Below are 13,335 nucleotides of genomic sequence, written 5' to 3'. Positions count from 1 at the left end.
TAGTTTTATTATAGTAAAAAATAGTTGTTACAGTGAGATCTACACACATATACAGAATTACATTTAAATTCATATAGAACAGTATTTACATTTTAAGTTATACCTGAAATTAGAAGATGAAGTATGGCTTAAACTTTACAACAAAGAAAAGAAAAATACATGGGGAAAAAATAGAGTTAACAGTAAAAATAGAACAATCTGTTCTTGATACATGTGGAAACTTTTTGTCAGAATGCTACATCTTCTTAATATGATTGTCTAAACCATTAAAATATGGGTAGCTCAGTTTTATTTTGTCAGCAGTTTCTTTGACAGGATTATAAACTAATGTTTTTGAAAGCAAATCCAAGCCATTTTCAACCAAGCTTTTGACATGGGATGCTAGCTTCCTGGTTTTCACTTGGGAAATGTATTCTTATAGTCCTGTAAAGATGCCACTTCTGGCCATGCTTCATTACTGGGGGGCCTCAACGTTCTGAATGTTTTAAAGAGTTGATCAACTTATGAATTCCCATAGAAAAGTGGCTTCTTTGTTGTTAATTCTGCAAATATGGTGTCTATATGCCAAATGTCAACTGGAGTCGAGGAGTGAGCTGACCCCAGCAGTACTTCTGGAGATCTCTACCAGAGTGTTACTAACTCATGTATGTATACTCTAATAGGTATTCCAGAAGCTCTGGCAAAGCCAAAGTCAACTAGTTTAATTGTTCCTTTGTTATCAATAGATTTTGAGGTTTTAAATCTCTGTGAAGAGATCTTCTAGGCTGACAAAACACAATCCCTTGTAGGGTTTATTACAAATAACTCTTAACAAGTGAAGAATCCATGAACAGACCTGGAGGGATAGAATCCAAGTACTTTTGAGATCCAAGGAATTCAAAGATGAGATGTAACCTGGATTCTTGCGTAACCACATTTGAAGATTGACTATGTTTGGATGACAGAGTTCTAAAAGAGAAATTTCCTGAGTTGAGGCACTAGGAACACTTCCTCTTTACTTTCTAGTCTGATTTTTTCATGGCTACCACTTGACCTGTAGTTTTGTGTCTACCCTCACACATAATTCCATAGATACTTCTCCAACTTTCTCTATTTTGGAATAATCATCCACAATTACTAAATAGGAATGGTAGATCCTGGATTATCATTCTGTGATGGTAGAGGATGTGGTTGGAGGTGTCAGAGGGGTGGTGGAGGCAGTGATGCAGCCATCATATCTGTGTCGCTCTTCCTCAACTTCCAAGAGCCCTGAGAGCTTTTATTATCAATAATTTTCTAATAATCTTTCTGAGTCTATTGAGATAATTGTTTTCTTCTTTTTTGTTCTGTTAGTATGTTGAATTACATTGATTGATATTTGAATGTTAAACCAGCCTTGCATTCCTGAGATAAAACCCACTGGATCATCATGTATGAATTGTTTTTGAAAACATTTGATAAATACTTTTCTATTATTTGAGGCACAGTTGCATTTCATCTGAGAGAAGCCAGGAGACTCTGCTCCCATTGGCTGCTTTTGGGAGCACAGTGCTTCCTTGGTGCTTGAAACTTGGATAAGTGGGTTTTTGTACCCCTTTGAGATCCTTGGGGGAAGTGTCCAGACTGAGACATGTGGGAATCTTGGTAGAGTGTTGATAATTTCTTGCTCCCCCGAATCAATATATTTGTTCAATCAAAGTGTTTGTTCAGGGCTTCCCTGGTGGCGCAGTGGTTGAGGGTCCACCTGCCGATGCAGGGGACACGGGTTCGTGCCCCGGTTTGGGAAGATCCCACATGCCGCGGAGCGGCTGGGCCTGTGAGCCATGGTCGCTGAGCCTGCGCGTCCGGAGCCTGTGCTCCGCAACGGGAGAGGCCACAACAGTGAGAGGCCCGCGTACCGCAAAAAAAAAAAAAAAGTTTGTTTAGCTTTAATTTGGAGGAGGAGTTGAAAACTGGGAAAGTGAAAAGAGAATGGAGAAGGAGGACTGCTGGTAGAAACCTCAAAATAGGGAGAATATTAAGATATTAGCTACCTTAAACGACAAATATTCACTATTGAAATCATGGCCCTTAGAGGTCTTAGCTACAACTTCAGGATCATTTTGCAGTATTCCTTTAACCACACATTCTACTTTCCTGAGAAGAGTTTCGAACTTGCATTCTTCCTCTATCTATCTCCTTAATTTCCAGCGACACACCGGCATCCAGTGATGTTTGAACGTATCTTTCCTTGTGTAGTAGTGCTCCATGCAGCTGCCCGGCAGACCCACTCCTTAATTTGACTCTGGCCTGTTTCCTCTTAATGCTTTGATCCGTATTTGTCGAGAGCTCAGTGTCCCCTTCTTCGAGACTCCACGGAGATGGGTATGAAATATTATAATAATTTTTTTTCACTCACGGGCATTAAGACCAGGAGAAACCTCTCTTGGCCTGCCTCGGGGGCTGGGGTTAGTGTCAGTGTGTTAGGAATAGGGAGACTGAGACATGGGATTATGAAAAGGAAACTTTCAGTGGATGAAATGATAGGAAAGAGTCTGGGTGGCTCCATCGAGTCCCAGATAGCTGCCACCTTCTCAAGGTTAACACACTGAGAAGGGCTAGACCCTCTTGGCTTTCTCCTGTGTTCAGGGATCTATGAGTCTGTGAAAATAGCTGCTGTGCAGAGTAGAGCATTGCAGTCTCTCTTTCTCTGTTCTCTGTCTCATTTTCCATTCTCTCCTCGATTGCCCTCTAACCTAGACTGGGACAATCAGATGACAAAAGAGATCTACTTTAAAACAAGTGCACTCAGGTATTTATAGTAAGGAAATGGACTGAATGAGCCAGCTGCTAAAAATAGATGGGATGACTTAGTCCATTCAGGAAGATTGTGGCCCAATGCATTTAGGGATAACATAAATCATTTCAGATCTAATATTTAGAAAACTTATCCCAGATTGGAATGGTTGGCCTCTTGTGAGAAATGCTATAGATTTTTCTAAACTGGTAGCAGGGGTCGGGATGGGCTTTGCAGGGAAAAGACTTGACATCAGCCTAGACATCAGAAGATCTTCTCAAGTCTGTTTTAGTTTTCCTCCAGAGAAATTGGTCTAAGTCCTCTAAGCTCTGTACAAAACAAATGTCAGTAAACCTTGCTGAGTCCATAAGGTGGGTTTGGGGCTCTGACTTATGTTTGGGGGATACTAACTCTGTCAATTGTAGATACTCATTCAATTTTCCCACATGGGTAAGTTCTTTTAATAAATAAACACATGTGTAGCATTTATTGAACACTTCCTGAGTGACATGCACCATGCTAGGCCCTTCTCATTCTATTTTATTTAGACCTCACCCTAACCTTGGCATATGCTCTCCTTTTTGCTGATACACAAACTGAGGCTCAGCTAGGATTTTCCGAAGCCATGTTGGTTGAGAATAGCAGATTGAGATCTGAACTCATATCTAGCATGGGGGATAGATATGGAGTCTTGCAGTATTTTTGCAATCCTCTTGGCATTTTATTCTGGGCTGTGCACTTACAGGCCCTCAATCAGTGTTTATAATGAAGGCTTTCTTGATTCTCATTATCTCTTCCTCCTTTGAGTTCAATAGCCACTTGTACTGTTCAACTTCGCATCCACTTTATGTTATCTTATATCATCCATTGTATCAGTTAGGAATGTGTTAATTTGCAAGGAAAGATACCTCAACCGATGTGGTGTTTTAAAGAAAAATGGTTGCAAGTTCTTTTTACGCCTCTAATTGAGAGCTGGCATCTGTGTCTCGTCTCCTTGAGTCTGGTGACTGCTTCGACCAACTGAGTACTGTAGAAATGACACTGATTCCTGCATGAGCCTGGATCATACAAATCCATGCAGCTTCCTTCTAGGTCTCTTGGAATGCTTGCTCTCAGAACCCAGCCATTGTGCTGTGAAAAGCCTAAGCCACATGGAGAGGCCACATGTGTTGGCACTTGGTCAACAGTCCCATCTGAACCCAGTCTTTTATCATTCTAGCCTGGGTACCAGACACAGGAGTGAAGAAGTTTTCATGGAAATGGATTCTCCAGGGCCAGCTATTCTAGTTCCTGGGTGTTTGAGTCACTCACCCGGTTGAGTCTTCTCAACAGAGGCTCCGGATATCATGCAGTAAAGACAGACCATTCCAGATGGACCCTGTCTGAATTCCTGACCTGTAAAATCTGTGAGCTTAATAAAATGACTCATTTTAATGGCACTTTTAGAGTAGCTTGTTACACAGTACAAGTAACTGGGATATCCAGCTAGCACTGGTTTACAGCAATTGAAATATGTGTATACATGTATTTAATGTAGTAGAAGATCTAGAGGTAAGCCCTTGCTGGCATTAGTTCACTGCTCAGCTATGCCATCAGGGACCCAGGATCTTTCCATGTGTCCATATTGCCATCCTTAGTGTGTTGCCTTTGTTCTCATGCTTGTTGCCTCATAGTTTTGGCATAAGTGCTGTAGCTCCAGGCATTGCATCTGCATTCAAGTTAGGAAGAAGAAAGGACAGGCAGAGCTAGTCTCATCTATATGGTTTTATTAGGAAAGCAAAAGCTTTCCCAGAGCCCTCAGGTCTTTACTTATGTTTCACCAGCTAGAATTTTGTCACGTGTTCACCCCTCAGGGGAAGGGAGGCTGAAAAAATGAGTATTTACCTGGCATATTGCTGTCCTAGTCTGGATTTGCTTAGCAAGGATACCGGAGTGCGTGAGCACCAGGTGGGCAAGACCAGTGTCTGCCACATACCTCAGTTGCTTTGCATCACTTTTTTCTGGTTGGTTCAACTAGGTGGTGAGTTTTTGAAAACAGAGACAGCGATGGTTCCTCCTCTGGAATGCTTCTTAGCATGCCATATAGCGCTGAGAATGTCACTTCTGTTTAATATATTCACCTACTGAAGAAAGAGAAGAACAATAAGGGGGAGATTTTCTAGAGCAGAGGTATTCGCATGTTTTCCTTGCATACCCCTGAAAAAAATTTGAGAGGCAGTGTACCCCCTTGTACATTTTTAACTTGGTATCTACAGTTACTATAACTTTACATAAAGATTACAAAGAATGTAATTTTGGGCAAATAATAAATACTGAAATTTAAAAAATTTAAAATAAACCTTTACATTGCCCTTTTTAAAGTTTCCAGTCTAAATACCATAATGATTTGATACTACTGTCTTCTGTTTAAAAATATACAAAAGAGCTTTTCTTTAGTAGTCAGAAAATTTTACATCATTGCTTTTTCTCCTTGAACTCACATTTTCATTCCACTTTCCCCACAGAATTTTATCCTCATGTAATATATTTTTATGCTTGAAAGTTTTTTATCGATTTCTGTATTACGCTTCTCTGCAACAAAAACATACATATAGATTGAAACAGCATTTTAAAACATTTCATGTGCCTAAAAGGCTTTAAATATTAAAACATTCCTTCTGGATTGAATTATCATTAAAATTATTATACTATGTAATTGAGAAAAGCAACATAGATATATTATAATTTTGATATGGAGTTGTTAAACACAGAAGTGAAATTCATTGGAAACGCATCTGCTGTGAGATGGATGGCATTTTAAAAACTTGTATCATGTATCTGTGGGTGAATATTACTTATTGCTTGATTGAGACAGTTCGACATCAGTTGCAAGCCAAGTTTTTGTTTATTAAGACATAAGTGCTGATGGATGTTAACTAGACTTATTGTCATCATTTTGCAATCTGTACTAGTATTGAATCATTACATTGTACACCTGAAACTAGCATAACATGTTTCAATTAAAATAAAAGGTTAAAGTGCTGAAAACGTTCACATAAGTAAGTGGAAATGTAAGGAAAATTGTTACATTTGAATTATTTGAACTGCTTCCAAGTCATATATTAAAAATCACATAGTGGTCTATCATCAAAAATTTGTTTTAATGATCTATCAGCTGACAGCACAAATTAGGTCCCCATTTGATTATGTGGAAAACGCCTGACTTGGAAAAGAAATTGTAACCCGTCATTTGAGTTGCTCATTTGCAAATGGATTTTCCCCTCTCATTAGAGACATTCACAACCTCAATATTTCTATTTATTCCCTGTTTGGAGCCCTGGAAGTTTGTCCTTCAGGACACATAGTAAGATTTGGGATGTGTGAGCACTATGTCTTGCTTTTGGTAAGTGGGAGGAGGGCTACTGTGAAAGAGAAGATAGGGAAGATGTGGAAGGAGAACTTGCCTGGTGACCCAGCTGCAGGCAGATCAATTTTAGGGGAGTCTGTAGGAAAAATGAAGATTTGGAAATTGATCTTTATCAGTCTATCCATGTCCCCAAACCAAGTCCTCTTATACCCCCAACAGCATGTGTACCCCAACTTGAAGGCTGCTGTTCCAAAAGCTGTTAGAACTCATCCTCTTGGAGAGGATGAATTTGCTTGAGTTCCCCTTTAGGCATACTGGCTCGCACTTAATGAGCTGCTCTGTGCAGTGCCTTATAGGTACCATCTTACCAAGTTCTGAGAACAATCTTAAGAGGGAGGAATCATTATCTCTATTTTGCAGATGAGAATGCAGTGGTTAAGGGAAGTAGCAGGCATCAGGCACCAAAACTGGGGTTCAAACCCAGGTCAATGGGTTTACAGAGCCTGAGCTATTTAGCCACTGTGTAAATTGTGCCTGGCTCTGGTTACAGGGAGCATAGCTCTTCACAGGAGCTGTTGCCTGGACTGCTGTTGCTTTTATCTTTGTTTCCTTCTTGGCAAATTTCTCTAAACCCAGATGGCTGGGCCCTACCTCTAGAATTTCTGATTCAGTAGGTCTGGGGGAGGCCGAGAATCTGCATTTCTAACAAGTTCCTAGGTCTGGGAGCCCACTTCTCTAAAGCACGTCCAGCTTCATGGGAGAGATTCCCGTTTCTAATGTATTTAGGGACTGATGCTTTTTCCCTTAAGTTTCTTTTAGGGCTGAGGTTTTCATTTGCCTTGAAGTGAGTATATGTAAAATGCACATTGCATATATATTTCAATGCCTGAAACAACTTTGGAAAAACTTGTGCTGCAGGAATTTTTGCTGGAGATTATTTTGGTGGTTTTGCACACGAAGGTCCTCTGTGTCTCTGCCAAGTTGTTCACTCTGTCTGACTGGATGGAATGTCCTTTCCTTCATTCTTCACCTGTTGGTTCAGTCCTCAAGACTCATCTCAAAATAATGTCTTCTCTCTGAAATTTGCTGGTTAACTTAAGTACCTCTTCCCTGAACTCCTCTAGCCCGGCATAGAATGCTGTAGGCACAATATTGCTTACACATTCTCTCTTGCATTGGTTGATAAATTTGATACTAGCAAAGTGCCCAATAAATAATAATAGCTAGCAAACATTTAATGAGCACTTACTAAATACCAGGCATGTGCTTACATTTCCTATTTCATTAAATTCTTACAACAATATTATGAGGTAGATACTGTTATTATCCCTATCGCATAGTTGAGGAAACTGAGGCACAGAAAGGTAACTTAGACAAGGGCATACAGCTATTCAGGGCCATTTCCTTTGTTGAAGTCTCTGTGGCCTAGACTGACCCTTGGGCTTGCAGCCCCAAATACTGATCTGTCAGCTCATGAAGCTCATTGACATGAATGCACATAATTTGTGTCGAGAGAATGCCAGGCCATTGATTTGTGTGGCTAGAAATGCCCAGGGGAAAGGGTACTCTGGGCAGTGTATTCTGTCACTTATGGCAGACTTCTCGGGAAGCCTAAGTATAAGCCTTCATTTGACTTGCTAGCACAACAGTTCAGACCGGGGGAGTTAGCGACACAGGTGCAACCTGTAGTGGCCTCGGGTTAATACAATTCATTGCTGCAACAAAGATACTGTTGGGAGCAATAGGACAAGTCCTTGGGTACTATTGCTTGGTGGATAACAGAAGAGATTCTGCAGCTAGACTGAACGGTTCAAATTCCAGCTCTGCCACTTACTAGCTATGAGGAGTTGAGCAAGTTACTCATCTGAACAAGATGTTGATAATCATGGAAACTATCTCATAGGCTTGTTTCGAGGGCTAATACATTTGCATATATAAGGAACTTAGAGGTGTGCCAAATATATAACAAGAGCTGTACTATTGTGACTATTAGTGTTGTATTCTCAGTGCCCTGTGGAGGCCTGGCACATAATAGGAGTGCTGTGCATGAATGAATAAATGAATGACTAGTTTGACTAAAACTTTGTTAGACTCTACCAATATTTACTTGAAAGCAGTCACTGTCAAAAAAAAACTAACAGTAAAGAGATACATTTTAAATTGAGACCAGTACACATGTACACACACACACTTCATGAAAACAATAAACAATACTTACTATTATTACATGTGATGCAGTCATATTTTCTATTCTATGTTATTTCATTTTTTAAAAAATGCTGGTAACTCACTAGTTGATTTTACCACCTAATACAGGAGTCAGGACAATTTGATAAACTACCTCCTTAAGAGATTTCCCCTTTAATGAACACATTCCATGTATAGATATGTTAATATCACCAGGCAGGCTTTGCATATCTTTGCTCAATCTTTAGAAGACAGACTCATTACCCTCATTCCTCTCATTTTCAAGTTCTTGGACCCTGTATATAGGTCAGTAGAGATCATCTCCTCTATTCTGTGGCTGGCCTTGAGGTCTGTGGGTCTTTCCAGGGCCCGTGGATGGAACTCTTCCATGAAGCCCCAATTTCCTCAGGGCTGGGTGGACTAGAGCTGTGACCTAAAATTAACTACATCAAAGGCCTTGAGCCTCTTTGGCAAAGTTCAAACTTGGCTAAGGAAATGCTGTCTTTACAGACTCTAGTCTCAGTTTTAACACTTTCGCCGAAGGTTGACCAGCACCAGCTGTGGAGATGGTCTTGGTCTTTCCCGGCTTCTTGGCTCACCAGATGTAAGTTTTTACCACCCTACCTCCCAAAATGGGCTGTTGGCTCCTGGGCCCCCTTCCACACTGGGGAAGCCTTATGCTTGTATTTAGCCCAGATTCCTCAGGTTTTTTTTTTTTTTTTTAATAAATTTATTTATTTATATATTTTTGGCTGAGTTGGGTCTTTGTTCCTGCGCACAGGCTTTCTCTAGTTGCGGCCAGCAGGGGCTACTCTTCATTGTGGTGCGCGCGCTTCTCATTGCGGTGGCGGGCGGGCTTCAGTAGTTGTGGCTCACGGGCTCTAGAGCACAGGCTCAGTAGTTGTGGTGCACGGGCTTTGTTGCTCCGCAGCATGTGGGATCTTCCCGGACCAGGGCTGGAAGCCGTGTCCCCTGCATTGGCAGACGGATTCTTAACCACTTCGCCACCAGGGAAGCCCTCCTCAGTTTTTTGGTGGCTGGCAAGGGTGAGTAGGAAAGTGTGCTGCTGCAGAATTATGTTCGATGGGGTGGGGTGGGCCGCAGGGTGCTGGAAGGAGAGGCTGGGTGGAGCGTGTCCTGATGTGGGTTTAGAACTGTATAGACTCTAAACCGAGGTGCCCTTTTGAAATGCACTGGCCTGACCTCCTTTTGCTGCCCTGGATTGTGCTCCCCCGTCTTTGGTCACTCTTCTTGTGTGAATGGTAAGGACAGAATCCTTGGGAAACTTTCCTAGCCATCAGCTTGGTTCTTTTCAAGGCTTGTGTATAAATGCCACATGTAATACTAGTTCAAGTCAAAGGAGAGGAAAGAAAAAGACTGTATGGTCAGGGGAGCTCGATGTGTCAGTAATGATAACTAACAACCACTGCTACTATTTACTGAGCATTTCTGAGTGATGATACAGTGGATTCTGCCTCCTGATTCAAACTGGCAACTGCGTCTCTGCTCTGTTATCTTGTGGTCGAGGGGACCTCTATTCATCTTTGTTGTTTAAACATTTTAAACTCTCTTCCATTGTTTCTTTGAAATGCTAAAGCTAGTCTTCTTAAACCATGCCCATTTAGGGCTCTTGTTTTCTTCTGGCTTAGGAGGGTGTAAACCTCCACCTGTCTTCCCACGCTCCTGTCCCTCTGTTCTTCATTACTTTTCAAGAATGTTAGCGCCTTAGTATATTCCCACCCAAAGACTCAGTAATGCAGACTTTTAAGATTTAGTGATTTTGTATGTATTACACATTTTCCAAGTATTCCCTAGCCTGTTTGTTGTTGATAATTATTTTTGCAAAGTCTTCATTACTTCCTAATAGTTTAAATGTGTTTCTTGGCCCCCTCCCTCTTTCCTTTCCTGTACTTTCACTATTCAAGCAGTGGGTTGTGGATTTTGGATTTTATGGAGCAATAGTTAAAAAAAAAGTAGGGTAACTTATGTAGGGTTGCCATCTTTTAATGTTTTTCAAATAAAAACAAATACCATTTACTTTTTTTTTTTTTTTTTTTGCGGTACGCGGGCCTCTCACAGTTGTGGCCTCTCCCGTTGCAGAGCACAGGCTCTGGACGGACAGGCTCAGCGGCCATGGCTCACGGGCCCAGCTGCTCCGCGGCCTGTGGGATCTTCCCGGACCGGGGCACGAACCCATGTCCCCTGCCTCAGCAGGCGGACTCTCAACCACTGCGCCACCAGGGAAGCCCCCACCATTTACTTTTAATTAATATAACCTTATTTATTTTAAAATAGTTTTAGAATTACAGAAACATTGTGAAAACAGTACAGAGAATTCCCATAGACGTCACACCCAGTTTCTCCTATTATTAACATCTTACATTCGTGTGGCACATTTATCTCAGTTAATGAACTAATATTGGTACATGATTATTGAATGAAGTCCATATTTTATTCACGTTTTCTTAGTCGTCCCCTAATGCCCTTTTCCGTTTCAGGGGCCCATCCTGGACACCACAGTCCATGTAGACTCCTCTTGGCTGTGACAGTTTCTCAGACTTTCCTTGTTTTTGGTGACTTTGACACTTTTGGCGAATACTGGTCAGATATTCTGTAAAAGGCCCCTTAATTGGCATTTGCCTGATGATTTTCTCATGATTAGGCTGCGGTTGTATGTGTTTGGAGGAAGACCACAGAAGCCAAGTGTCATTCTCATCACATATCAAGGGTGCCTACGGTCAACATGACATCACTGCTGTTGCTGACCTTGATCACCTGGCTGAGGTGGGGTCTGTCAGGTTTCTCCACTGTCAAGCTATTTATTTATTTACTTAGGGAATGATTATATTTATTCTTTAAACACTCTTTCAAAAAACCTTAAGGATGCCTCACTTTACAATGGCTGGACACTGTCAAATTATTCTTTTATTGCCCTTTCCATACCGTTCTTTTTGGAAAGAAGTCAGTATGTGCAGCCCATGCTTAAGGAGTGGGGATTTGTGTTGCTTCTTTTTGAGGATGGAGTATCTACATAAATTATTTGGAATTCTTCTGTATGGGAGATTTCTCTTCTCCCCCATATATGTATTCAATCATTTATTTATACAAGTGTGGGATAGAATCCAATGCTACTTTATTTATTTTGTTGCTCAGACTATTCCAGCTTTGAGCACTGCTGGGGGGCGGGGGTTGTCTTTCAGTTGGCTTCCATCATTGTGGTCACCTGGGCTCTTCAGTGACATGAGCTATCAATTTCTTTTTACTCTAAGTCTTTTTAGTCTTTTTATACTTTTTAAGTCAGTTTAAGTGAAGGTTTCTGTCACTTGTAACCATAAGATACTTTTTTTTCCCCACTCAGAACCTAGATATGTTTATTTTATTTTATTTATTTATTTTTTTATTGGAGTCTAGTTGCTTTACACTGCTGTGTCAGTTTCTGCTGTACAGCAAAGTGAATCAGCCATACGTATACATGTATGCCCTCTTTTTTGGATTTCCTTCCCATTTAGGTCACCACAGAGCACCGAGTAGAGTTCCCTGTGCTCTACAGTAGGTTCTCATTAGTTATCTATAACAAATACCATTTACTTTTACCATCACTTCATAAAAGAAGTTGCCCAGTGGAGTCCTAGAAGCATGGCAGTTGCCTTTGTGGAGATGAGTTCTCAGAGAAGCTCTCCTTCCTTACTGATTCAAGTTCAGTGTAATCTCTTGGGCACCCACTGTGTGCTCAGCTCTGTGGTGGACATAAAAGAAGGATTGGAGTTTTGCCTTTACCTTCAGGGATCCCACAGAGGAGACGAGACAACCAGCTATGTAGGACTGTAACTCTGGGTCTGCCTTCTCCATGAGACTGTACTCTACTTAAAGGTAAAGATCATACCCTTATGTCTCCTACGTCCCACTGCACCAGCACATGTCTGACACTTCATACGTGCTATATCAATGTTTGCTCACTCATAATGAATTACAGGACAGTACAAGATCAAATATGTGTAGACCTTCGATTGAAGTCAATCATGTACCACTACTGTGTCATGGGTGGCAGAATAGAGCAGGAGGGGGTAGGTCACAGCTGACTCAAGTTGGCAGGAAGACTTCATAGCAGGAGATGGTGAGATTGAGATGGGCCCTCAGGAATGATTAGAAGTCAGACAACCTGGCAGTAAGCAGTGGGGCTCTGTTGGAAAGCAGCTTGAGGCCCAGGGAGTAATATTCAGAAGAGGTTATGTCTTTGTTTTGCAGGGTAATCGCTTATTTGGATTTTACGGTAGCATGTGTTGGTGATGGATACCAAAGAACCTTTAGGGCAGTGGTTCAAAACTGGGAGTGATTTTGCCCCCTAGGAGACATTTGGCAACACCTGGAGACATTTTTTTGCTTAAAACTGGGGGAAGGGTGCTACTGGCATGTAGTTCTGGCATATGGTAGAGGCTAGGGATGCTACTAAATACCTTACAATGCACAGGGCAGTCCTCTTCCCCCACCAAAGACTTGGCTGGCCCCAAATGTCAGTAGCACTATAAGTTAGAAACTCTGGGGAATTCCCTGGCGGTCCCATGGTTAGGACTCTGAGCTCTCACTGCCGAGCGCCCGGGGTTCCATCCTTGGTCAGGGAACTAAGATATCACAAGCTGTGCAGCACAGACAAAAAAAAAAAGAAAAAGGAAAAAAGAAACTCTGATGTAGGGGGATTAATATGAAAAAGGAAATAGATATGATGCTATCAATAGCATTTCATGATCATGAGAAGTGCCTGGAAGCCAGAGCTACCATTACAGGGTAGCATTTACTTCTCTCCTTCTCTCCAAGGAACTTCCTTTTCCCTCCCTTTATGGGTCTCTCTCCTGACTTGTGTTGCTGGTGTCTTTCTCTTCTCTCATTACCTCCCCTTTGGTTTCATATCTTCAGAGCTTCTACTGCCCTCCTGCAAGTCAAGAACCTCAGAGCTACCTGGGGAACTCTGGAAGGCTGTCTGGGCAATGAATAGAATTTGGAGATGAATGCAGTGGTCTTGGCCCAACATATGTCTTTACTTTCATGTCAT

At 41.5% G+C, this 13,335-nt stretch overlaps 1 pseudogene across 1 annotated transcript in view; it reads right to left on the bottom strand.

The window, feature by feature from the left end:
- Positions 1-235: 235 nt before the first annotated feature.
- Positions 236-13,335, bottom strand: part of LOC309819204 (cyclin-dependent kinase 1-like) — a 175,475-nt pseudogene continuing 162,375 nt past the window's right edge. The window contains exons 2-3 of the transcript in view: positions 806-1,116; positions 236-635 (exon numbers count right to left, since the gene is read on the bottom strand). The product of the transcript in view is annotated as a cyclin-dependent kinase 1-like (transcript). The remainder of the gene's footprint in view (positions 636-805; positions 1,117-13,335) is intronic.

The sequence above is a fragment of the Grampus griseus genome, assembly GCF_964374135.1.
Source record: "Grampus griseus genome assembly, chromosome: 2".
Classification (NCBI taxonomy): domain Eukaryota; kingdom Metazoa; phylum Chordata; class Mammalia; order Artiodactyla; family Delphinidae; genus Grampus; species Grampus griseus.
The sequence above is the reverse complement of the archived record's forward strand: the minus strand, read 5'-3'. Positions and strand labels throughout refer to the sequence as shown.